Source organism: Falco naumanni, chromosome 2 (assembly GCF_017639655.2).
Source record: "Falco naumanni isolate bFalNau1 chromosome 2, bFalNau1.pat, whole genome shotgun sequence".
In the NCBI taxonomy this organism is placed as follows: Eukaryota; Metazoa; Chordata; class Aves; order Falconiformes; family Falconidae; genus Falco; species Falco naumanni.
In genome coordinates, this window is record NC_054055.1 from 45,783,729 (window position 1) to 45,811,309 (window position 27,581).

A 27,581-nucleotide genomic window follows, 5' to 3' on the forward strand; every position below is an offset into this window, starting at 1 on the left:
ATACAGAATTTTCTTCACCATTCTTCCCCAATATCAGTTGTCTTATTTGCATTTTGTCTTAGATCCTAATCCGGCAAATGTGCAACAAAATAATGCTTTTGAAAGCAGTTTAGCAACTTCTGCCTTTAACTTAATCATGTTTTAAGGCTTGGTTTGTTTATTTGTTTTTTTTTAAATTACAATAATCAATAATTTTTCAAAATGGGGAATGGCATCACCAGCAGAGAGCATGCTGGAACATCAGAACAAAAGAAAACAGAAAATCAATAGCATATTTTAACAATGCAAGCCTGAAACACATAAAAACACATCTGAAATAAATCAGTAATGTGCTGAATATTGAGAGATTTTGTCATTTAAATTAACTCCAGTTATTAAAAATTCACTCTTACGTTGTCTATTGTTTATTCCATTTCAGCTTGTTTTTTCAATTTTCTAACCCAAATAAACTATATAAAAAAAAAAATAATCAACCTTGCTATCCAAAAGAGAAACTACATGCATTTTTAGTTGGGATGCACAGTTAGACAAAAGCTTTAACAAATTACATGATATATTTTAGAAGACAGATTGTGTTCATTTGCTGAACTTAGGGAAACCTTTGGGTTGACAGATAATCAATTCAAATACCTGGAATTGAGGGATTGTGTTACTAATTCCTTTCACAAGCCTTGCCTTCTGGATACAGGCAAATAAAAGGGTTTTCTTTGCCAAGGAGTTGACCACGTCAGCAAATACAGCCTTTTGGGCATGGCTGCTGTCTTGCAATCCAGCCTGTGATCATCTGCCAAGTGCTTCCTCCACTCCTCCACTCAAACTGGTGTTAAGCTTAACATGAATGTGTGGGCCTTGCCCCTTCATGAAACAGCCACCATCAAGCATGTGGTTGCAGACTTTTTGGAGCAATGATGTCAGCTTCTGTTTCTTTGAATTTATTTACAAAGTATTTTAACATGCATGGCACTCCGCCAACAAATACTAGGGTTTATAGTCGACTTCTAGGTGGCCATTAACCAAAATGGTCAATCTAAAACGTGGAAGTACAACTAACAAGTAGCGCTGTCGTATTTCACGTGACTCGTTCAAACATCAGCAGTAATATGCCTTGGGTATGAACATCAGAGCTTTTGTACACCACATTTGTGTGTTTTCTGTGCTTTGTGTGAGCCAATTGTTCATTCTTAGACAGATTATCAGGAAATCATCTTCCCTACATTCCACTCTCCTTAAAAAAATACTCAACAAAACCAACCAAGCTTGGTGATTAAATGACAGTGTTAGTGTACACAACGCAGACTCTTTGACACAATGAAGTATATAATGGAGAATAGTTCAGTTACACTGCCGAAAAGAGGAGAATTGTAATGTAATAGGTGCATGATTTTCTCCTGGGACAGAGAACAAAATATTCAATTTGCCAGATTTAGACTAACAACGTTGCCAAGACACATATTCTAGGAAAGTGGGGCCTTGCAGTATTAATGCTTCACTCCCTCAATCCGAAAGCTCTGTGCTCTTTCTATAACCTTGGATTGAGATCATACACTTTTTTTTTATTTTTTATTTTAAACTTGCCTTCTTTTTAGCAAGAACCCTTGAAGGGTTATGATCTTATTTAAGAGGCAGAACAGGAGGGACATTTCCCTATTTAGTATAATCTGACACTGACAAAAGTTAATAGGGAGTAGCATGTCATGAAGGAACATGTTCTGGGAAACAAGGAGGTTTTGGGTTTTGCATCTCTCCAATGTTTGTTTAATGGTTTTGTAAGAAAAAAAAAAAATACGACAAGCACTTCCTGGCTCTGGACACCATGTCAATTCAACGTCCAGAAACAGAACGAGTTGCTCTGGATTTTCATTTTTAAACTCTGTAGCTGAATTTATGGACCTAAACGTCACCCTGATAAAATTTCTTACATAATTTTAAGCTCCATGTTTAATTCCATTATCTCAACTTCTCATACTGAATACTGTGTTGTTGGTTAGGAGACAAAAGAAAAAAAAAAAAGAGAATTCTCTTAAACAGTGCTTTATAAAGAGAGGTGTACTGTATTGTCATATGAACATTAAAGCTGCTACATCTCTTCTGGTAAGATAGAGACATGGTATGGGACAATCTTTCCAAATTTTCCCTGTAGCTTCCACTGTGGTGTATTCTCTGTGGTTTCTGGTTATTTCGTGCTCCACCATGTATCTGTAAAATCGGTGATACCTAATTTGTTTCCTGTGCCTGGGTTTCATATGCTACAAAAGAAGTTCTGCACATGAAAGTTCTTTATGTGTTTCAAAGTTTCAAAGCCAGAAGAAATGTTTCAGAAATGATAGGGATTTGTGCATGGGACTGAGAAGCATTCTGCAGGCAGGTTAGCAACGGAACATGTTCAGCTGGGCATGGATCTGATGTCATACCTACTAGGCAGCCAAAAACATCTGGGATGTCTTCTTTACAGATACTGTCATAGCAATCTTTCACACTTTTTTTGACAGGTTTTAGGTATAACAAAAAATTTCAAAAATTCTGTTTTTTCCCGGTTGTATTTAATTCAGCAGTTATTCGTTCCCCATGGAGTTGTTAAATAAATTATAACAGAGTAACTCTCCAAACAAATAAGCATTCAGATGCTTTTTCTTTATTCAGACAGCATTCCTCCTTTCCCATCTTCAGCACTTTCAATTCATGCTTTCCTGCGTTGCAAAGGCATTCGTGTTGATAAGTTTTGTTTTAATTTCAAGGCCATGCAACTTGGCTTTTCCATTACCAGTATCACTTGGATCCAGGATATATTTAACCAGCCTGAAGAATGGAAAAGATTTAGAATCAGATTGGAATTGGGAAACATTGAAAATGGTTCTTTTCAACACCTCTGTTATTTTGTTAGTTTGGTTTGAAATGCCTGGGTTTGCACCTGGGCATCGTGGACGTATCCATGGTCATGGTGATTTCTGGATCGTATATTTTCTGGATCAAAGGTTGATGGCTCACAAGCATTAAGAGGCTTCATATGGACTCAGTTCTACATATCACATTTCAGATAAGTAAATTATTGGGTTTTTAATGAGTAATAGTTTTTTTGAAAATGGGGAATTTAACAGATTATTAACCATAGTTGTGCCACTGGGTATCAATCTAACAGCTGAAAAACCTAAGCACTGTATTGTAGTGATTGCTTACTTAATGTCTGGGCTTGTTTGTGTGGTTTTTGTTTTTTAAACTAAGAGAATGAATTAATTTGAGTGACTGCAAAGCTTGGTAAATACCAGTTATCAATTCTCTTTCTAATGACAACTAATGACATGATTTTTACAAATGGTTGAGCACTTGGCAAATGTTAACCATAGAAATCAAATGAGCTGAAAGAAACTCCAGTCTGCCCAATTGTCGCTCCTGAGCTGACAGGTGGGAGAAAGGAGGAGGTTGTGATGCTGTCCCAGAAGCCCAGGGGCACACTGCAAAATGACTACTGAAGTGTCTTGAAAGACCATAAGTGGGAGAGGAGCAGATTTCTGAAGAGCAAGCATCACCTATATGTTGCTTCAAAAGTTGCCCTTTCTAGCACAGCTGCACCCAAAACGGGCTGATCAAATCCTCTGCGGAGCAGCTAGTGCCAGAGTTCATTTGAGCCTCAGCAGTGGAAGTAAAATTGAATTTCCGTGAAGGACGGAGGAGCTGGAGCCAGGCTGCCTACTCCAGCAGCTGCTGGGAGAGCGGGAGGGCAGAGCTACCATTACAGCTGCCCCAAGCAGGTGGCCCAAATGCCAGCATCTGTCACTGCCCTGGACACTGTCACCTGCCTGGGTACCATCAGCATGGCCAGGGTGCTTTGCTACCCTGGCTGTCTGTTGCTGCAAACAGCTGCCTGCCTTGACAGTGCCTAAGCAGCAGGGAAAATCCCCCAGTGTGTGGAAAAGCCTGTAAACCCCAGAATAAGAATTGAGAAATGGGTGGTGACAGCCTGTTGAGATCATATCACTCAGCCTTGCCTTCCTTTACCTTACCTATCTTTTTTTTTCCCCTCAATTAGTCTAATGTGTCTCCTTTAGTTTTGTAAAAAGTGACTCAAGAAGTTGAAAGTACCAAACTTCAGTAGCTTCAACCCATATGTGCTGTGCGCCTCAGGCTAGACAGCACATATTGGTAGCCAGACTGAGAAGAACATTTACCACATTACCTCTTAAAAACTCACTTTATTTTTCTTGTTGAGCTGGCTCACATCCAATGTGACACTCCAGTGTGAGCCATGCAGTGACAGCAACAGCCTCCATGGAAACACACCGGATCATGAGGCCAGTCGTGGGGTAGAGCGAAAAGGCAGCTCCATCCTTTTCCTTAGTCTGCTACTTTTTTTTCCCTGAACAATCTTGCTTTTCATTTTTAAAGCATTATTAGGAGCACCCCTCCTATGCCACCGTGACTTTGGTATGTCTCTTGCAGCAATGCGAAGTTACGCTGAACCTGGAAAACCTGGGGCTGATTGCAAGGCGACACCGTTTCACAGCCCCAGCACTGGGGACCTCCACTCCTCTCTTTTATTTGCTGGAGCCAGGAGGGGAACCTGCCGCTGCAACCAAGACGCAAATAAATGCCGGATGCATTGGGTGGAGGTTTGAAAATGCACTGCAGAGCGAGGGTTTCTTGCAGAGAGTGTCCTGCTGGCAGCCTCGGCGCTGCTGTGATGAAGGTCCTGCAGGCTGGATGTCTCTTTTCAGCAAAAAGGAGGAAGCAAAGGGAAATGAGATCTTAGAAATTTCCTTGACGTCTTTCAGAATTTTACGTATCCCCACTTCACGCAGGAACAGGTTTATTGGGAAAAGGGTGGGTGAAGGGCAGATGTTAAGCAGGTTGCTTTCCCAGTAGAGTAACTGGGGAGACTTTGATGGTCAGGATGCCCTGAGCAGGAAATCCTCATCATCACGGCTATCACCATGCCTGCCCCTCCATCATACAGAAAACTCACTCTGCTGTCTAACAGCAGCATGCAAAATTGCCTAATGCCATTACAATATAATTTTCCCTTAGTATTTCTCTGAAATTTTCCTCTCTTTTTTTTTTCAGACTGCCTTGTAGTAAATCCCTCAGCCTGATTATCTGTTCAATGCAGAAAGTGAACCAGGTAGTTGCTTGGGCTTGTTCCAAGTGTTTGAGTGTTTCAGACGACAGGCGAAATCCAGCAAAATTTGCGAGCCTACAGGCTAGCTGCTACTGTGCTTAACTTCCAGACACCTGGCTTTGCATCCATAGATGACAAGACTGAGTTTCGCTGAAGATCGCTTGTACACTCCCAGTACTGAATTAATACCGTACAGTGTGGAATACCTATTCTGTATATGTCATGGGGAGAATCGGGTGCCTGGGATTCACCATAGTCACAGTACTGAGCAGGGAGCTTCTTAAACTAACCAAGAAGAATGGCTGGAACCTGTTATATAGTAGAATTGTCCCCGTCTCAGCACCTAAGGAGCCTAAGTGTGGGTTGCAAGGCAGTAGCGTTCTGGGGTTGAGAGTCACAACTCTTTTGAGCTGAGCACCTTTTCCAGGGGCTGAATCAGCTCACTTTCTTTTTAATTTAAATGATGTGTCAGCACCCTGACAATAATATATATGACATGTAATGCAATATGTAATAAGCACATTTTAATGCATAATGCTTTAATATACATGTTATGAATAATAATAATAATACACAGCAGGCACCTATGTGATATATCTCCTACCTCTCTCATCTCCCAGCACCACTCCTTATATTAGCTGTGCTTGCCTGAGGTACTGGGATATTTCTGACTAAATATGGACTGTAGGCATTTACATCAGGATCAACCACCCTTGCACCTTCTCTCATGGAGAAAGATGTTCATCTTTAGGGTCTGACTCATCTCATCCTAAAATAGGTTTCTACATTATCCTGCCATTGCCAGACATCTTTGTCATGCCAAATGCTTCAGTGGGCATCAGGAGCACACTTGGCTTCAGCATGGACTCCAGCTCTTTTGACACTGATTTGGTCATTCCTCATGTCTTTGCTGTCCCAAGTGCTTTGGGTGTTTGTAGGCAACACCAGGTCACCTAGGCTAATTCTGGTCTGAAATCTTTTAGGTATAACAACAAATCTTTATAAATGTGGCCACTGTTTCCTTAATTAAATTTCCTCACAAGGCTCTTTGTCGCTGATGTCTCAGTCACAGAGGAAAACTAATTGCACAGCAAGCCATCATAAGCGAAGCCAATCACCTGGCTTCCTAAGTGATACTCTCTGATTTAGTGAAATTACTTCTCTGAGATCACCAAGGGCTCTAGAACTCCAGTTAACATCCTTAATATCTATTTTCAGTGTGTGAGACCAGGTCTTGAGATGCTGTCAATTTGAACTTCTACATTGAGTTAGTGTCCTGGATGTGTTTATCAAGCTGGTGATGTAGCCGATGAACTCTGTTTATCTTCCAAGTATCTTTCACATCACTTTTCATATTTTCTCCTCCTCATCTAGCTCTCATTCCAAGAGAGCCTGATCATTCCAACATCTTTATAGTGTAATACATTAAAAAGAAACTTTGTTGGCTACCTTTAAAGTACTTTATATTACTTAAAATCACTTACACTACCACAGCTATACTGCTAAGAATGCCATCTAATTTACATAAAGTCACCCAGAGGTTAATTAGTATATGGAGGTAAATTTCCAAAAGAGTGCACCAGGAAAAAAGCAGCAAAAAGCAATTCTTTCCTCTAATTGGTTTTGTACACACACCTCTCATTCTGTGTTTTACAAACGTACTCAGTAATTTCTGTCTTCGTTTCCTGGGAAGATTGCATGTCAGGTAGAAAGGAAGTCTGTCACTGTGTCTGTCTGAGTGCTTACTTGCTGACCTTTTGTTGTGGGATAGACTATTTGGAAACATTACCATCACATGCCATCACAATTGCATGGCAAGTACTGTAACGCTACACTAGCATGCATCCTCTACAGTGGAACAACAACAACAACAAATTCCCAGTTATTTTTCTATTTAAATAACTGCTGGTAAACGTTGAGAAACACATCACATTAGAATGACATAAAATATTACACATCCCCAGCTCTGTCCACATTGTGGAACAGAGGGAAGGTGCTCACCTGGGAAGCCCATGTGACAGAGGAAAAGCAGGGCATTTAATGTTAGTAGGGAGGGGCAAAAGTGATTATTTTTTCTATTTTCAAAGGAACGCTCTGAGGGACCATCAGAAACTATCCCCAGGTGACCATGGAAGATGGCAGTTTCGGAGCCTTGCTGGATTCACCTCTGACTCTGGACACCCAGAACTGTGTATTAGCTCCATATCCATCTCTGGATCCTGAGGCTTCAGTGGAAGTGGTTATGCTTTTCCAGAAGAGCTTTAATGGATGCAGTCCAGATTAATTCAAAGACCCTACTTTTCTTAGCAACAATAGCATATGCTTCTATTACCAAACACTAGTGGTTTTTTATGAGAGTTTTTAGCGTTAGCTCTTGCTCCAACTAGACTTCTGCCTGAGCCTGAATCTTGATAACCTAGAAATACTCTCCAATGTTGAGTTTGGCTTTTCAAATATGAGTTAAAAGCTATGTTTTCTTAGAGGCTTCAAAGCTAATCTAACCCAAAAATGTATCTTTCTCCCAAGCAAGTAGGAGAAAACCCTGCAGCATGGTTGAACAGCATTAGCAAACTATGAAGGCTTCAGCTTTATTTCTGTCATCTCCACCAAGCTGGTTAGACACCTGACAAAGCAATCCCGATGGTGGAGCCAAGGATCTACCCAATTGCATGCTAGAAACAGAACACCTCATGCCCCTGGATGCAGTGCCAAAACCACGGGCACACCATGCTCTACGGCCTCCATTGCCTTCCTGATCACTCCTCTCTCTGCAGTAGCAAGGGGGTGGCTCCACCACTGCTCTGTTGAAGGATGAAATGGCTTTTCAGCCTAAATGTTGTTTGTGGTGAACATGTCTACAAAGGCTGCCTGGAAAGCAGACCTGATACTAACGTTTCCATGCTGAGGGGATATACATTGGTACAGCCTCTCCCTGCTCACATGAAAGTAGATGTAACATTCAGCAGTGGTAGTAGGGTAATCATAGCCCTTCCGTTTTCCTTGGTCATGAATAAATCTATCCTTGACAAGTAACATCCCTGTGTTCATTCAAAAGATGTAATATAGTAAGAATACTAATAATCAACATTGAACTTATTTATTCTATTTATGCATCCATTGTTTCTTATTGTTCTTGGTGCCTAAGAAAGTGTTCTTTCTCTTCCTTTAAACAGCTCTTGTCCATTGTTGTTTACAATCTTCTTATTGTTGCTGAAGGTCCTATTCCCTCTCCATCTTCGTTTAGCCAAGCTAAATGCATTTCTTTATTTTAATCTTTCTTGAAAAGTCATTCCCTTAATTAGAATCTATGGTTGTGGAGTTCCACCAGGTATCTGCAGGCTAAACACCACTAAGGCTATTTTCTTGCTACTTGTGCTCACAGACAGGACATTTGTTAGTGTTGTTGATGGCATGAGTTCTTTGGGGTTTTTTAAAGACTGTTTATCTAGGTAAGAGGCAAAAGGCAGAATTCATTAAATCAGATTTTCAGAGGATCAAAGTCTACAAAACATAGAAAACAATGGTTTTCTTGGTTCAGATTGTAAACTGAAACATGTAAAGACAAACCTAAAAGCCAGGGGCTTGAAGAATGAGCACATCAAAATCTCTCTCTAAAACACAGAGATTTTAAGATTATGCCTGTGAAAGAAGGCTGTCAAATGTTGATCTGCTCTCTCTCCTACCAGTTCCTAATGAGCATCAAAAAATGTGGAAACAATTCTTGATTCCTCACCTATGGAATACATTTTGATAGAGATACGATTCAGTGGGAAGAACAGTAATGTCCCCGTACCCCTGCCAAAGCCTACCTTGTCCTTTCTCACTTTTGTGTCTGGTTTTGCTCACTAATCAGCCTGCATGCAAGTTTTTAGGAAGGATTTAACTTTTCTATCATGCAACAGAAGAAGAATCAAAAAACCTTTACACAGACATCACAACAACATTTTGAAGTAAGTTTTGATGGGCTTCTCAGTGTGTCCTTTCTTTTCTGTGTACTTCTTAGGGATATAATTTTTTTACACATGTAGTTGCCCTCCACAGCACCACACATACTAGTCTAGACTATAAATGTAGTAAAAACCTACCTGAGGGATGTATCTTTTACCCTGCACATAGATTTGCTGTTGTTTGAACGTTTCTTAGGCTGGGATATGTCCCATTTGATTCAGTTCTACCTCAACTAATTATTTAAGTGCCCATGAGCTAAAACAAAAGTTGCATTGTTTGGACATACAAGTTAGTAGTATTCCATCAAGGTGTGCTCGGAGTGTGTTTCTATCTATCTCCTCTGCCCACCATATCATAATACAGGTTACTGGGATCAGCTGTGTAGTGTGGCTTCCTCTAAAGCGCTCAGGTTGAATCCTGTTCTGTCACTCTGCTACATCATCCAGTCACTTTTCCTGGGTCCCACATCTTAATTTGCTGCCCATTTGCAGTCTAAGAATTAACCTTTTTAAAGGCATTTGTCCTTCATTTGGGAGATGAGTCGCAATAGATGGGACTTCCTAGGCCACAGCTGAATTTTTCACGTTAGTCCTAGACTTGATAAGGCCTTACCCCTGGTGACAATTGCCAATATAGCACCAGAAGACCACACTAATAATTTAGCTACGTAGCTAATCGCACGCTAGCATTTGAACCTACGGACTTGAGAACAAATACCTGTTGGGCCATACCATTACTGTGACTTTGGGGTTGCTTGTCTCTCTATATGAGCTTCACAGCATTTTGTGCCACCTGGCACCTACACCTCCTGTACCTCCACTGAGAGCAATCATTGTACCATGTCTGCATTGTCCATTTCATAGAATGGTTTGGATTGGAAGGGACCTTTCAGCATCATCTAGTTCAACCCCCTGCCATGGACAGGACACCTTCCACCAGACCAGGTGGCTCAGAGCCCCATCCAGCCTGGCCTTGAGCACTGCCAGGGATGGGGCATCCACAGCTTCTCTGGGCAGCCTGTGCCAGTGCCACCCTCAAAGTGAATAATTTCTTCCTAATATCTAATCTAAACCTATCCTCTTTTAATTTAAAACCATTCGCCCTTGTCCTGTCACTAGATGTCCATGTAAAAAGTCCCTCTCTAGCCTTCTTGTAGGCCCCTTTGAGGCCCTGGAATGCTGCTGTAAGGTCTCCCCAGAGCCTTCTCCAGGCTGAACAACCCCAACTCTCTCAGCCTGCCTTCTCAGGAGAGCTGCTCCAGCCCTCTGATCATCTTCATGGCCCTCCCCTGGACTCACTCCAACAGGTCTATGTCCTTATCTTGGGGGCCCCAGAGCCGAACACAGTGCCCCAGGTGGGCTCTCACGAGGGTGGAGCAGATGGAGAGAATCACCTCCTTCGACCTGCTGGCCACACTTCTGATGCAGCCCAGCATATGATTGGCTTTCTGGGCTGCTAATGCACACTACTGGGTCACACTGAGCTTCTCATCAACCAACACCCCCAGGTCCTTCTCCCCAGGGCTGCTCCCAATCCATTCTCTGTCCAGCCTATATTTGTGCTTGGGATTGCCCCAACTCAGGTGCAGCACCTTGCACTTGACCTTGTTGGACTTCATTAGGTTCACATGGGCCCATGTCTCAAGCATGTCAAGGTGCCAAACATTCTGAAGTTCAGCCATCTTGGGACTGTAAATGGGGAGATACATTCCTCCTGTGTAAACAGGAGACAAACTAGCTTTCAGGTAGTACAGAAAAAGAGAAATGAATGCTTTTCCCCTTAAAAGAGTAAAAAGCATCTGTAGAAGGAAGACCATCATTTAAAAGCATGAAAAATATTTACATTTGGCAGAGAACAAAGTATTTTTAAATGATGCAACACAAAACAGTTGCTGACATCCCTACTGAAATGTGACACTGGTTCCAGAGTGTTCAGGCACTCCTGCTGGGACACATAATCTGCATTTAAATTACAAGATTCAGCCATATGTCTGACTGGGAAAGGAAAAGGTTGGAGTGATAGATACCACCCTGTACTTCTGCTGTTGGTCTTTCATCCCGCTCAGCCACTCTCATGCACCATGGTCTGTTCCAGGATAAACTCTCTTCCTATTAAATAATATCCAAATGTCTCCAGGGCCTGTTTCAGAACTGAGTAGTCTCTTCTTTTCTCAGAAACTATTTATCAAATCTTTGGTGGGAGCAAGCTTTTGACTAATATTCTCCTCTGATTATTTAACTTGTCAATTTAACCCATGCAACTTTTATTTGAGATTTAGACCATGACATATGATTGGGGATTCGTACTGTGCAATGTAGGAAGAGGTATATCTTCCTCATTTAGAAAAAGTGTACACTCTACCCCTACACTTTTGTGTGTGTTTTGTGTTTTAAAATGAAAGAGCAATATTTCCCTATAAGCTAAGTAATTTTTAATTAATTTTTTTCCCCCAGCTGGTGTTGGTTAGCCTTTGCCATTAACTTTCAGTGGGAAAAACATAATTTTTTTGCACCGAGTCAAAACAGCATCTCCTTTGTTGCTGCTGGATGTATTCCATAATGGCTTGGCTTTTACTTCTTTTAAACTGTGAGAAATTACTTTTATAATATTTCCAGTAATTTGGCTGCACATCCTGAACAAAAATAGAATTAATTGGTGAGAAAAATCTCATTTTTAGTATTATGAAGAAGTGAAAATGAAACAGTGTAAGAACAAAGATTCCTGAAGTACAGAGCTTTCTCCCACATTTTCAGTGTGTTCCTGTTTCTGGAGGTTTTTGGGGTTTTTTTGACTTGCCATTGCACATGGCTTCGTTTTAAGAAATTCAGTGTAATGACAGCTTAGTGACTTGATAATGGTACCTGTGAGTGGTAAAGGCATGATCTGGGTTTAGAAAACTGGTTGCTGTGCTCTTTAGATCAGAAATACTCTTAGAATTTATAGTCTTCATTGCAACCCTTGGAGGCAGCTGGGGAGGACACTCTGCACAGCACCAGCACATTGCCATCCTTGTAAACGCCACTTGGAAAGTGATAGGGACATTTTTCAGCTACACATGCAAGGAGCTGAGCTGATAGCTGATGCTCTTCAAAGGGAGAATCTGCTCATGAGGATTTCAAAGGATGATGCCAATGTGGTGCTTTCCTGGGGAATTTTCTGAAAAAGACAGTTCTGTACATGAGCGAGACAGAGGTCAGAAGAATCCTTGCTTTGGTCTATTTTCCATCTGCCCAAGCCATTTGCTGTGGTTTTCCCTCCCTGCTTTTGAGGCCCTGCTGTTGGACTTCCGAGTGGTGAGGAACACCACTGTCACTAGGGGTGGCAGGGGGCACTCCCCGTGGCCCTGGGCTGCTGCCTGGCTTATGCTGTCTCCAGTTGCCAAGGCAGAGCTTTGAACTCAGCTCTCACTTGCAGATCTCTGGGCTTTTATCACCAATTTGGAAAAAAAAAAAAAAGAAAAAAAAAAAAGAAAAGTGGAAGGACCATTAGTTTAGGCCAAACGTGAACTGATAAAAAGGGATGTAGTTGTGAACTGCTCCCAGGATTATCACTGGCCTCTAGTAAGAACAAAGAAATACAAGAATTAGTGTAATGTCTCTGAAGGTACTTATTTTCATATATTTTTAATTGTTGTTTTATTTCACAGCTGTTTTAATTAAAAGTAAGCACTGGCATTAATCACATGGTATATGCTTCCTTTTGGTAGCTTTGAAAAAACTTTCTTTCTTGAAAGATCCTGATAGTGAGGTTGATAAATCATCTAAATGAGCATGCATGAAAACTTGTAAAATCTAATTTGACACATATTTTTCCACACATGGCATATATCCTAAGTAAGTGTTTTATAAGAGAGACCAGAGAATTTTATGGACTGTGGTTTGGTATGTAGTATAAATACACAAAATTCTATATATATGCCATACACAAAATCTGTTTAAAGGAAGAGGGCATGACAAACCTCTAGGAGCCACAAAGTCTACCTGGTACCTATTATGCATCTTAACAACAATTGCCTAATGGATGTGCTGATGCCAAAAGAACCCTTTGGGTCTATTCTGAGAAGAATACCTACATAAACTTCCATGAAATATGTCACCCCTTTCACTCATTCATACTAAGGAAATACCAACAAAACACTGTGTCTAAATAGCTTTAAAGTTCTGATATAAATCAACAATAGCCAGGAAATTAAAAAAAGCCAAAGCCTGACACTCCCTCTTCAGTACATTACACTCTGTTTTTGCAAAGTGAGTTAGAAGCCTTGGGTATCCCACCTCATTTTCAGTTCTTGATTTATGTCAGACCCTATGGGAAAAATACCAGCAATAACTGAAGCTTCCACCTCAGCCCTTGCACAGCAAGGGTTCAGATGAAGTCACATGCACTTTACATAAAATATCAGTAACTTTTTGTCCTGAGACACCGTTACCCAGCAGCTGAGACTGAGTCCCTGCTCTACCCAGCAGTACTCTGTGGCACCCCAAGCTGCCCAGCCAGTGCTGGTACAGATGCAATGCCCTGCAGAAGGGAGGGGTGCCTGTATACATGCCAGAGGAGCAGCTCCCCAAAGCCTGTAGGACATCTTCCATGCTGGCTTCAGTTCAGATCCTTGAGTACAGCACTGCCTGTGTTGCTGCTGCCAAGCCCATTGGCTCCCAGTGGCTCCCAGAACTGGGCTATGGTCAGGGTGGTACGGCACCACAGCCCCCTCTGTGCAGCCGTGCTGCTGGAAGAAGAACCTGCTGCCCAGTTTTCAAGTTTCATGGTATATTTCAGTATATACATATTGGCATGTGTAATGCCAATACACACTTAGTCTCAGTCTTTCCCCTGCTGCAATCCAGAAAGTTAAATTGTTCTAAGACCCACTGGGGTTTTCTTTGTTTTAGATTAAGACAAGTTGACACGTTTAGCCTGGAGAAAAGGAGGCTCAGGGGAGACCTTATCACTCCCTGAACTACCTGAACAGAGGTTTTAGCGAGGTGGGTGTTGGTCTCTTCTCCCAAGTAACAAGTGATGGGACAAGGGGAGATGGCCTTAAGTTGTGCCGGGGGAGGTTTAGGTTGGATATTAGAAAAAAAATCTTCACTGAAAGGGTGGTCAGGCATTGGTACAGGCTGCCCAGGGAAGTGGCTGAGTCCCCATCACTGGAAATGTTTAGAAGACATGTAGATGCCACACATAGGAACACGGTTTAGTGATGGACTTGGCAGTCCTTGGTTAATGGTTGGACGTGATAATCTTAAAGGTGTTTTCCAACCTAAACGATTCTATAATTCTATTAAAATATTCAATTCCAGTGCAGGGTTAGTGGATACAGGAGGATTAGATGAAGGCTTTTTTACACACCCTTCTCCCCCCTCCCCATTCCAGTGATCCCTGCTTGGCATCAAGCCCCAGCATCTGCTTTGGACCCATGGAAAAGGAAGAAGGCATCTTCCCCAAAGCCTTCTGAGCACCTCTAACCCCAGCAGCCTTGTCCTACGGCAGCAGCTTCTTGCTGTCCCAGGGTCCTACCCTTGTCATCTCTGGGCTCTGGGGATTCCTCCCAGCTGGAGGCTGAGCTGTCACCACCTTTGCAACTGCTGGAACATCCCAGAAAACAGTGGGGTGATCCAGGCCCTGAGGACTCAGGGTGAAACAGGGCCTGAATGAAAGCCCTGGCTCCTTCTACTGCTTTATAATTCTAGTTACAACCTTGATTCATAGTGAAACAATTTGGTGAAGAGGGAAAAAAAATAATAACAAAAAAGACTTCCCTGTAAGAATATTTCTTTTTATTGTCAACTTTCACACAGACAGAGGAAGAAAGTCCCTAGGCAATTAGAGCTTCTAACATTACAGGCACAAGGTTTGTTTTGAGAAAACAAACACATGTCAGCATTTTAAAGTTATTTTTTTCAACCTTTAGACACGTTGGCAAGACATTGATTCAGTGGGGTTTTTTACATGAAGGCATATAGACAGGAAAGCACAGTACCAGCTGGGAGCACAATATGCCGCTGGTCTGTTAATAATAAAGAACAACAATGCAAAGGAGCCATAAACCAGACGAAGCAAAAGGAGGAGAGGCATCCACAGAAGTGGGTGTGTGGCATCTACCCAATTATCGGAGATTTCCCTGGTACTAATATCTAAAGTCATTAGCGTAAAAACAGCATTGGTTAGGGACATATGCATGGCTGTGAGCAGCTGAGGGGTTTTGATTTGTTTTTTTTTTTTTTCCCCAAGTTCTGCTTTTCACAGCGGCAGTGGTGTAAAAATAGTCAGTTTATAGGGAACTGGATAATCACAGTATAGTAATGGCTCCACTCCTGCACCTTGCACCTCTGTCTATTAAATGAATTTTCATAGCAAAACTTGACAAATATAAGAACATTTAAAAAGAAATCTAATCATTTGAAGCTTTTATCTTAAAATTCTGCCCTCATTTATGCAAAGTAGCCCCTCTGACTTAAATCTGTTTCTTACGGTAAGGTGGGTTGCAACTGTAGCCATCGGTGGCAAACATGACATAGTTCTTATTAAAATAAAAATTTCAAAGTTACTATACATATCACAACAATATGCAAGACCCAGCACATGTAATATTATTTTCAGCCAGCTTGGTGAACTTGTGTTGAATAGGTAAAACATGAAGCCAGAAAGTAGAGTTTGAAAAAGCAGAGGAGAAATTAATCTATAAGTGCTAGAGCCAGGAGCTACAGATTTCATATAATTTTCCCCTGAAGTGCACGTGTGACGTGCAGAGTCAATAGCGGAGGTATTTCCCAAACCCAGCCCCTGACCTTGCAGCTGGACCCTGTCCCTGCACAGCCTCCCACTGTCCCCAGCAGACTTCCAGCCAAGCCTAGATGGTTGCGCATACAGATGTGATAACTTGACCAGTGACCTAGATAAGACATGTTTCCTAACCCAGAGGGGAGACAGTTTAAAGGGCACATTACTGCCTCCCCTCCACAGAAGAAACTTGCCCCAAAAGGACATGTCTGTGTGGGACAGCTATGGTTTCAGAGGATGTCAGGGGCTGTCATCCAGAGGCAGAGTTTCTGCACGGCAGCTTTGTGAACATGGCAAAGAACTGGAGGAAAAATATGAAGAGAAGATGAATCTGTTCAGCACTAAACATGTTTATTTTAACTTCTCTGAAGCTTCTGAAAAATCACTGAGCAAAACTCCAGGGTATAAATCAAAGTGAGAGAGAGAAAGAAAAAGGGCAAGAGAAAGAAAGTCATTACTTTGATTGGCAATGAAAGATTACTCAGGAACCATAACTGTGTTTACCTATCTTAGCTTTAAGTTCACCATTCCAAAACCTAAAAAAATCCCATGTTAAAAACAAAAACTAAACCAAAAAAGCCCAAAGTGTTCCCCTTGTGTAACGAGTGGAAGTTTGGTGTTTGCCACCTATGCTTAGACATCTATGTTTTCTTTACTATTAAATGCATATTTTATAGAATTCCAAGCTTTCTCTACTAAGAGTTTAAATTACAGAATAAAGGCTAAAATGATGAACATGAAGATAGCTATCTCATATTTTTTTCTCTCTTCAGTTTCATGTCCCTCAGCTATGCCTTAGTGCAGCCCAATTTACAGTATAAGGCTGGAAAGTCAGTACTAGGCACGCAGTTACAATAAGAACTGTTCTCACTTGTTCACTGTAAGCTGCCTATTTCCTTCTTAAAAGTTTTTTTTCAAAAGGATCTGCTTGCGTAATTGTGCAGCAGCAAGCCCTGGTAGCCTCAATCCCCAAGAATGTTTTCAATGACCTCTTCCTGCCCAGTTTTTCCATGAGAGAGAGAGGGAACTGTAGAGAAAGGGGGAGCCAACAGTGTTACCAGAGGGTAAATGAGTAGACAGATGCAGAACAGAGATTAGTGTTTTGGGGGTGGGGGGGTGGGGGGGTGGGTGGAATATTTTTTTTCTCTCCCTGGTGTTATAATCACTTTTAAACACACACCCACCCCATTTTAACATTTCATGTCCTTTTTGTAGGCTCTTCCAGCAACAAAATAGACCCTAATTTTAGAGGTGAGAATATTAAAGCAGAGGAACTGATGCCTTTTACCCACACAATGGCTGCCAGCATCAAACCCAGACTGTGGATCAATCCTGGCTATGAAGAGGGTGGGTAGTTTTGCAGTGACAGTATGAGCCAACATGACAGTAAGTGCAAACAAAGGGTGGGAGGCCAGTAGCCACAGCATCAGAAACGACATGTCTGCTTCTGAGGGCAGCTGAGCTCATTAATACAAACACATACCTGTACCACATGTGTAGCAAATCAAGATTTGTTTATTTACAGTATCAGTTTTGGTTATGGAGAACTCTAAAAACCTAAGGGCAAAATGACCTTGAGAAGTTCACATTATTAAGAATTAATTATTACCCTCTGACAGACCCCATTTATCACCATGAAAGCCAGATACATTAATTAGAGCACTTCTGGCATCAGAGCAAACCTGTTTCCTTCATGTTAGATTTTGTTTTAGATTTTGTTCCCAGAGAGAGCATGGGAATTCTTAAATGTACCGAAGAGCAGTTTAAAGGTTTTCCAGTACAATAAGTTTAAAAGTTGGGCGGTTTTCTCGCTGAATCAAGCTCTGCAATAGCCTCCATTTTCAAATAATTATCTTTGCTAGTGACAGACAAAATTAATAATCAGAGTTTTGGTTTTTAACCCTGCCTGTCACCCATAGCACTGACACTGAGGACCACGGGGTGGATTATTCAGCCATTAACATTATGTGATGTTGCTGAATGCAGCGTATTTCCTGTAGCTTAAAAACATGCCACGCTGTGGCAATGCAGAGTAGGCAGCTTTTAAAGTTTGGATTAAATCTAAGTGAAAGTCTCCCATGACTCATTCAACTCCTGCCATTACCTTATGTATTGTGATAATGGTGTAGTGTAAGGCAGGGATTTAAAAGGACAAGAACATAAATCTTTCTCTGAGGTGGATGACATTTTGCCATTGCCTGTGCGTCAAGAGGATGGAGGGAGCTTGCTGTGTTGCTGTTTCCCACCCTGCTCCTAGTAGGAATGCAAAATGCAAACTTTACGCTCAGATCAAACCCTGTATTTGTCTCGAAGACAAAATTTCCCATTGAATCAAGACCTGCAAAATTTGGTCCCATAGGGAAGAACTCAGGAGTTCTCAGTAACATCCTGAGGAGACCTTATCGCTTTGTTAGCCAGAATCAGCTTCAAAGTCCCTGCCATTGCTTTGGTTGCATTTTTCCTTGGATGGGAGAAAAAAATCCAGGCAAAATGATGCCTCAGTGCTCCATGCTCTTTAACTATTCACCCCAAATGGTCTGCCTCTTTAAATGAAGCACAGGCTGGGACACGCTATCTGCTTCTCAGAAAGCTGAAGGTGGATGCATGCCAGGGATTTGTGCAGCTTCCTGGCTTTCCTGATAAAGAAAGGCCACTGTGAGGTAAACCTCTGCTCTCTCCCTGACATGGCTGCCCAGAAACAAGGGACCCAAAAAGACAAGGAAAACATGGAGAACGTGGCACCAGAGCCAACTTGCCTGCGCAAGAGGTGGCCTCTGAAGAGTCCACACGCTTCTGCATTTAGAAACGTGAGCTCTGAGCCTGAGCATTTGATTCAGCGCGTGGAAAGTATGAGAAAGCACAGCTAATGCTGAAAGTTAATGATAGCATTTGACCATGTTAACCAGTAAATGACAAGGCAGGGTCACGGGAGTTAATTATTCAAGTAAGTGACTGCTAAAAGAAATGTTTAAGAAATGCTGGTAGTTTGCACGGACTGCAATAGAAAGTGACTAATCATTTCAAAGTTTAACCTTGACAGCTCTACGCAGACCCTTCTTGCTCTTTTTCTGGTTTTGTTTTTTAAATCAATATGGTCTACCTCACAGACAGAACATTAAAGGTTTTGCAGCAAAAAAACACTCCAGCTGCTGGAAAGGCACCTGTGACTTGAAGACAAGCACTTCAGGAGAGAAGCAATCTGGTTTAGAGGTGTTCCAGCTTACGGAGAAGTGGGCTGTCGCCCCAGCTCCCAGTCTCCTGTGTGGTGTGGGGCTGCTCTCCTTGCCTTTCAGTACTTGTGTATTTAGGTTATAACCTCTTTGGGGCAAACTCTGCCTTGTTTGTTCGGTGCCAAGTACCATCAGGCCCTGCTTGCCGCTGATGTCCCTCGGCACTGCCATGGTATAAACACTAACGAAGAGAGACTGCTCATACCTGTGTAGCCCCAACTGAATCCACCACTTAAAAAAATGTCATTATTTTTTTGGTGCCCAGATAATTTAAAAAACTCTGAGGCAAAATACAATTACTGCCCTGCCATAACTGCTAAGCTTCTGTGGGACATACCTGCATAATTTTAAGAGCCAGACATTCCACTAGACCTCTTTGTTTCAACAATCTAATACCAGAGAGGGAGGTAATAACTGGCAATGTATTTTTCTTCTTATGGATGCTGAACTGCTTTACAACTTCTAATACTGATACATGAGTCTACAATAAATTAAAAAAAGCCAAATCTAAATGAACGTTTTACAATGCTGCAACAGATATACAGCACTTCTCATCCCAAATGTACTTAAATCAGACATACAGTTGTCACTTGTCCTCTCAGGGAAGCGCATCTATCTCCATACTGGGACACAACATGTGTTTAATAAACAATATTTGAGGTTTAGACATGGACAGGAATAATTTTTCCTGCTTACATCTCTGGTAAGAATAAAGCAAAAAATAAAAGCACATTTAATGCCTATGTGCCTGTTAAGATACTGAAACTAAAAGGACTTGGAGAAAGAATTTAAATATGAAGAATATATTACAGAAGATAAAAATAAAATTTGAGCTGGAAGATGACAGGGCAACTAAATGAATATTATTTTTTCCTTAAAAAAAAATGTTTTTGAGGTTACAATCCGGTTATTTAGAAAGCCTGGCTTTACCCTTATCTGAAAACCAGAACCTCCAGTGTTACTTGTGCCCATTGCTGGGGTGGGCGCTGCATTGGAATACAATCTTTGTGAGTACCACAAAGGGAACACTGCAGAATCCTCAATACTATGGCTTATGGGAAAACATTAATTCTTCAAGAGTAATTTATTCCTGATGTGTAGCATGAAATCATGTGAAATCATGGAGGTTGTGGGAGCTTCCTATTCTTCCTGCTCATGTTGTAGGGGTGCTAGAGAGGTTTTTGGTTCTTTTTGGGTTCTCAAAGAGACAAGGAAGTCCAGCTGTCAACGTGTAGGTCAACATGTAGGCATGGTCAACCCTTCACTAAATGTTGCCTTAGATTTATTGCCCAAAAGGGCCCTTCAGCAACAATACACAGTCACCCGGGTATATATGACAGTAATTACCTTTATCACAAGTCCTGCTGCCTAGGGCGTCATTGTCCCTGGAACTCCTGGAACAGCTTTGAAATGGCTGGCATGAGCTAGAAATGGGCTTTCCTTCCTGCTAGCCCAGTCTTGTGAGCACAGTTGCCACCTCTGCAAACAAACATGCACAGCTGGGAGGCACGACATTCAGGCTTAACTTGAGGACAGTCTCTGGTAGCAGTCCTCGGCATCCTTACAGGGGCCACGCAAGCTAAACTTCAGGATAAGGGAGTAAATAGAAATGTTCATTTGGATAATGAGAGGACTTGTACAGCTGGGTTACCACAGAGATTGCTAGCAACACCATTTGACAGACATATGACCTATTCTACCAGAATGCATGCGAAGACAGGAGAAAGTCCAGGCCCACGGCTTGTGACTGAATGCCATTTTCTGCACCAATGGAGTGTTCCCAAACATCATGGTGAGCTGTCAATGGCCAGGAGGAAGGAATCTCAGCCATGGCTAGGAAAAATGTGCTCAAGGAGCAGGGCAAGGGTGGTGGGAGGCAGGGGGCATAAGTATAAAGAGAATCTTTGATGCAACTCATACCTGAGAATAAATACAAAATAATATAATTTTTTTTTTAAGTTATCATTGCAAACAATCCAGTGCCAAGTCAGCCTACATTAAGGGCAAACTTGTTAGATAAGCACATAAATTAAAGACTACAGAAAGCAGAAGTTTGGTTTTCAAGTCCTATTGCTCAAGTCAAGAACAATTTACTCTCTTGCAGTACTTGGACCAAGGCACAGGGATGCAGTAAAGACCGTGTGGGTCAGTCATAGTGTTCACTTTCCTTTGGCCTGAGAAGCTAGGAAGCCACAACAGTTATCTGCTTGTAGACTGTTGCTCTAGTCATGAATGTCCCTTTTGTCCTCTTAACAATCCCATTTTTGTGTTTAGGAAGACAGTCTTTGACCCTTTCCTGGACTAGGAATGAAAGCCAACTGAAGCTGTAGGATGCTGTTCTTCCAAAACTACTTTGTGGTGCTCTCTTTTGATGCAATTGCTGGTATCTTGCAAGCCAGTGATCTCAAGCTACTTCGCTAGTCTGCCTTCATCGACCTCTACCAGTAGTGATAACCACTGCTTATAACACATTTTTTCAGTCTTCCCTGAACCATCCTTGCACATATTCCCTAGAAATAATTTCAGAGCTGGTGGTTTTAGACTTTCAGCTCAACGTTATGTGTCTCAGAGCTGGCAGATGGGACAAAGAGAGGCCCAGGCCCTGCAACATCCTCTCTTGATGCTGTCCTGCTTATTTTTCTGAGTATCCTTACAGGGAAACTTTCAGTCTGTTTTGAGCTTTCCTTCCTCCTGTAAACCTGCCAGTTTTAGATAGCGTGACAGTGATACATACTTTCAGGTAAGTGTTGGTACTTAAATGTGCCTGAGCTCCCTTTATAGTCATTGGATGCAATTCAGAGGCAACAGTCACATATTTAGTGCATTTTTAGGCACTGCAACAGGTAGATGCAGTTCTGTCTACCTGTCTAGCCTCCAGCTAGTACTGCGGAAGGGTCTTCTGTGGGTCAATCCTGAGTCACATCTACATGGATATCCTGGATACCATAAGTGGCCTCAAGTGGCACAAGATCCTTACCTGCGGACAAACAAATGAAGCTCCTACCTCACATCATCTAGCTCCGTCTATATTTACCAGTAAGAAAAAGGTGTCTTTATTTCACCTCTCTGAGAATGGGCTGGTGTGCCCCCTGGGGATTCCGGTCTCTATCCACTGATTTAATAGGAATATTAAAATAGGTGAGTAGATGAGGTGTGATGACTTATATTTAGATGGCTATAGTGGGGTGAAATGAATCCTGTCCATACCGGCACATGATTGATGTTGGAAGAGTAAGCACCTTGCACTTTGCTCTTAAATGTCATAATAATTTTGGTTAGATTTAATGTGTTTCTAAAAGTGTTCCTGCTTTTATTAAATTGATCCTTGTTAATTATAATGCAATAAATTTTAGAAGAAGCTTTAAAGGGTAATGATTTATGCATCTATGTTCAAAAATCAGAAATATCAGACAGCAAGCCAGCAAACTCCTACAGAATTCAGAATGTGCATTTGAAAAGTAATTTAAAATCCCTATGCAAGTCAAATAGGGGCAGAAGGATGTACAAGACATATTAATATATTGTGACAAACTATAAAGAAGCTTTCAGCTATATAGCATCTTGACAGGCTGTTCAAAATCAAGTGTTTAACCTCACTCTTTACCTTGATAATAAGGTTTCCCTCTTTGCTTCACACATATATTATGCCATATTTAACACTCAAAAGGAAAAAAAAATTGTAATAGTTTCTTCACTGAGAGCCAACTTTGTTGGGATGCACTCCATGACTCTTCTTGTCTTTTATCATAAGAAAAGCATCCTGTACTTGCTTGTATAGCAAACAGATCTTTCCTAGCAGTAGTCCTGATATCCAAATAGGGATTTATGAGGCTATAGCCTTGCCCCTCAGGAACAACTGCTAGTGTGTTAATCTGCCAAAACCCAAACCAAACAACAACAAAAAAACCCCAACCAAAACACACATACCCCAAAATATCAAGGGAAAAAAACCCCAAACGCAATATCTCTTTCTTAAGTCGTGTCTCTCTAAAGGTACAGGCTTATACTTATTTCCTCTGAGCAGTCAGTGTTCACGTTAGTGACACAACCTTATTAATCCATTAGTGCTCATAAAACTCCACAACAGTACTCAAAAAGTATTTATAGACTCAAAAATAGAACCCAGGGTATATCTCTATCATAAAAACCACTTTTTTTTGCGATGTTCATTCCATAAATTTAGTTATTCATTGCTCAATCACACCTAGCATGGTAGTCTTTCTGGTCGATAAATGCCTACAAGACCTGGTGATTTTCATGCATTATCTGAATCATCTGCTTTTCTTAGATTGCCCTATGCTGATCACTATTCAAACAGCTGCTGCAGTTACTGAACTTCTCCTGGTACATCCCACTCAGCTGCTGTGTCTGAGAAGAATTCTGCTGGTCTGCTGAGAAGCTGTATGTGAGATGCTAGAAGGAGTAAGCAGGTGCAGGTAAATAGCTAAAATCTCTAGAAAAACCCAAGAAAAAATGAATTCTATCAAGTGAAATAAAAGTACCTGTGCAAAGTCATGAGTTCTTATAATTCTCTTAGCGCACTACTGGTATTTCACAGCTTGTTACAAAAATGCCTCAGACAGGGCACTGTAAGGAAGCGAATGGTGATACTTGTCCATAATGTCTTGGACTTTTTGTGAAGATGCACGTCATGAGCACAGGCAGTGTGCACACTGTTCACATCAATGATGGTGTCTGCATGGTACCAATAAAACTCTCAAGGTATAGAAATGGACTGAGTTGGTTTCTGTTATTGTTTTTCTGAGTTAGGGGAATATAGGACCTGGGACTACTTCCAGTGGCTAAAATGGCAGCAAGAATCAGGAAAAAAATAAGCTGACAGACATCATTATTATAGTGATTACAATTCCTCTCAGAACCAGTTATCAGTTGTCCTACACCTAAGATCAAGGTGTAGCCTATGTACATAATAAAAAGCAGGAAGAGAAAGGTGAAACACTTGGGATTAATTACATGCTGAATGTGTCAACTACAGAAATATTGGGCCAAATTTTCAGGACTGCTACACATTGAGTTTAATTGTGTCATTCTTTAGCATTTCTCTGTAGAGGAATGAAGCTGGGTTAATTAACATTGATAACATACAGCTGTGGGCTGGCTTCAGGGGTGGTGGGTTGGCTGATGTAGATAAGGTGCAGCTGTGGCTGGTTCTGTTAAGTGGTTGAGAGGCAATGGAGAGAGAGCAGCCGAGGAAGAGAGAGGAGAAACAGAGAGGAGAGAGAGAAGGAGCGCCCTGGGTGAAGAGAGACCAGGAGAAGGCAGCAGAGGGACTGGCATGAAGAGTATGTTGGTATGAGATGGTAAAAGACCTTGTTGCAGCTGGCTAGTTTGGAGAGTGCTGCGACATTTCTCTAGTTCAATTGTTCTCAAGTCACTGTATTTCTGGGTAGACATCAGCCTTTATGCCCAGATTCAGTGAAGGCATAATAAGTGTAACAGAGCAAAGTGATTTTTTTTTTTTTTTTTTTTTTTTTTTACTTCTGTTGATCTTCAGTTTACATATGTACCCTATGCTGTATTTATCCTTTTGGGGGAAAAAAATGCATAAAAATAGCCATTACTAGCAATAGGAACTCTGCATGAAGGATCATCTTTAAGAAAATCTGCAAATGAATGCATCTTTTGAAAGTACCTATGTTATTCAGAAGTCAGGCACATTCTGCTTTTTCCTTGCTTCTTAATAACAAAGCAGTAAGCTTGTTTCATGGTAACAATAATAGCCACTGTACCAAATTCAATCCAGTGCTCTAAATACAGCGATACTGACATCTGACAACACTTGTGGCAGATTATTATGGTCCTCCATCATCAAAGCACAGTAAAACTTCAAGGCTGCAGTAAAAATTAATCTGGCCGTGAAACTGGCCTATAATTATGACTGCCCCTGTCCCCAACTACCGCAACGTTGATGTGTACAAGTCATCAGATGTGACTTTGTGAGGGTATTATATGTACATAAAGCTTGCAGGGAGAAACAGGTGGTTGCTACAAAATATTCAGAAACCAACTACTTAAAGTGCATCTTTTTACACCTCCTGTGTCATTACAGACAGTGCCATGAGTAAGCGAGTTAGAAATACCTAGGATGTTTTGAAAACTTACTACCACTGATCTGGTAATAACATTTCACCTTTCTTGCAGAGACTACTGATTCAAAGTCTGGCCTGAGTCGATCTGACCAAGAAAATTATTTTGATTTAATTGCTGTAGTAGTTCTAGTGAAAATCCTAAGGATGAAAGTCTCCATTACAAAACCACAGCCATCCCTAGGACTTTTCTGGATCCTCAGAAAAGGTGAAGGAATTGAATACCCAGAAGAAACTGGTCACTGGCATAGAGCTGGGAAAAAGCTAGGGACACGGTGCGGTGCTGCTGGTGGCAGAGCACTGTTAGGAGGCGCAACTCATATTGATGGAAGATATTTTCTCTGAGGCTTATCAAAGGACTAATACTGCATTCATTCAATTAAATACTGATTTGGAATTTTGTATTGTCTCCTGCTAAGGAGAGGCATATATTGGGTTTCGCCTCACTTGCTTAATTGCTTTTGTATTCTCAGTTTGCCAAGTGTCTGTATAATCCATATGTGGTAATAATTTCATGCGCAAACTTTAGTATGCACAGTGCTGCAGAAGTTGAACAAACCTTGTCAATCACTGAACACAGGAAAACCTGTTGGTGGAACAAATTTGCTGCATGCTTTAATTGTAGTCAAAGAGGCCTAGCATTCCCCTAGATTTTCATGGTTTGCTGTTCAACTAGAATTTCTTCCATGCATCTGAAATTTGCTCCAGGTTATGTGATGTTTTGTGGTCCATCACAACATGGCATATTACCAATTGAGACTATATAATCCACGATGAAAATATGCCCTTAATTCTCCATGACAAATGGAAAGAATTTGGATATCTTATTTAGAACAGTAGAGGGGAAATGGAATACAGCCCAGCTCTGTAGTTTAAATTTATCTTTTTTGTTAAAGCAAAAAGGGTATACACGTAAAAGGTATCTGAAACTTAGATTATTCATGAAGGACTCAGTGGCTTAAGCTTTGCTGAGTTGGCTTGCCCATTTTTCTTAACTGCTTCCTACCCGTGCTTATTTCCATAACAAATGTGCCGGTATAATTTTGGATATCCTTTTATGATATTGAAATAGGCCTTCTGGAAAACTCATTTAGCATTTCAGTATAACACTTCTACAGAGTTAGAAAAACAGAACAGAAAACTTTATCCTTTACAAATCAGTGAAAACGGCCCTTTTGACTACGTGAGACTGCAGTTGCACAATTTTTTAAATTTTCTTTTAACATTCCACAGCATGATAGATGCAATGCCAACACGAAGAGAGGTATATGGTCTCTACTCCAAAAAGAAAATTTTCTATTATATTCTACAAACTAGTTTCAAACTCTAGGGACATGGCTTTTAAAATGGTATCCATAGATTGTCTCATGTTAATTACTTCTTTAAATCTATCATATTTTTTTCTCAGGGATCTGCTTATTAATATTGACATTATAGTGTTAATACCTTTTGTATTGTAAGTAGTACAGTGTGAGAGTGCTGTAGAATAATTAATTATAATTGTAAATGCATCCAGATATTTTGAAAAAGAAATAAATAGATTTGATTACTGCTTATTATCTACTTAATGCATGTGTAAGTAAATGTTTAAATACTTTGCATTTGCAACTGAAATTGAGTCTTCTTATTCTACCTGCAGCTGGGCTACAAACTAAGTCCATAAATAACAGGTGTTTTAGTTTCACTGACTCATTTCTCAGCTTCCTCAGGGTCAGTCAAGCCACTAAATATTTCCCAGATGTGCCTTACAATACAAGGTCTCAAATCAAAGTACTATCATTGTGGGATGCCTCATGTTGAGATTAACCCCTCTCTTATTTGAAGATTTTTCTTCTGGATCAGTGGCTGACTGTTCTGCAATGGCCAATGTTCATGGCTGACACTAAACAGGCACAAAAAAACCCTCATTTTCTTTCATGAAGATTTAATTTTGTTTTCCTGATGCTGCCCAATACATCTTAATGAAAAGGTTTTACAGAGCTGAAGTGAGATAGGGCCTAGAAACTGTTTTATGTTCTTTTGTGCTTTTCAGTTCTTCCCTTTTCTTCCCTTCTTCCACCATGTGAGATGGACTGCATTGCATCAGTGCAGTGGCAGAAGACCAATAGTGCTACATTTAGCTGTTTGTAATAAACATTCCCTGAATGATGGGAAATATTTCTACCTTGGGAGCGAAGTGTGATACACTTCCCCGTCAACCCCCCAACCCCCACAAATGGGCAAGAGACAAGAACTGAAAATCACATCTAGGAATCTTGCATGACCCTACAAAACATTGCCATGAAACTTAATTGTCACTGGTAAAGCTGGGATTATTTGTAGTCATATAAATTCACCTTTGCAGACTAATGCTTTAATTATTGCATTTTGAGTTTTGTTATTTGGGGGTTTTTTTGGTTTGGGTTG

The 27,581-nt window shown here is 41.0% G+C and overlaps 1 long non-coding RNA gene across 2 annotated transcripts in view; it reads left to right on the forward strand.

Moving 5' to 3' along the window:
* LOC121083629 overlaps positions 1 to 26,743 on the forward strand; it is a 31,788-nt gene extending 5,045 nt beyond the window's left edge. For both annotated transcript variants that reach the window (XR_005826431.1, XR_005826430.1), the window contains 2 exons: positions 23,357 to 23,504; positions 25,231 to 26,743. This is a non-coding gene — a long non-coding RNA (uncharacterized LOC121083629). The remainder of the gene's footprint in view (positions 1 to 23,356; positions 23,505 to 25,230) is intronic.
* The last annotated feature ends 838 nt before the right edge of the window (positions 26,744 to 27,581 follow it).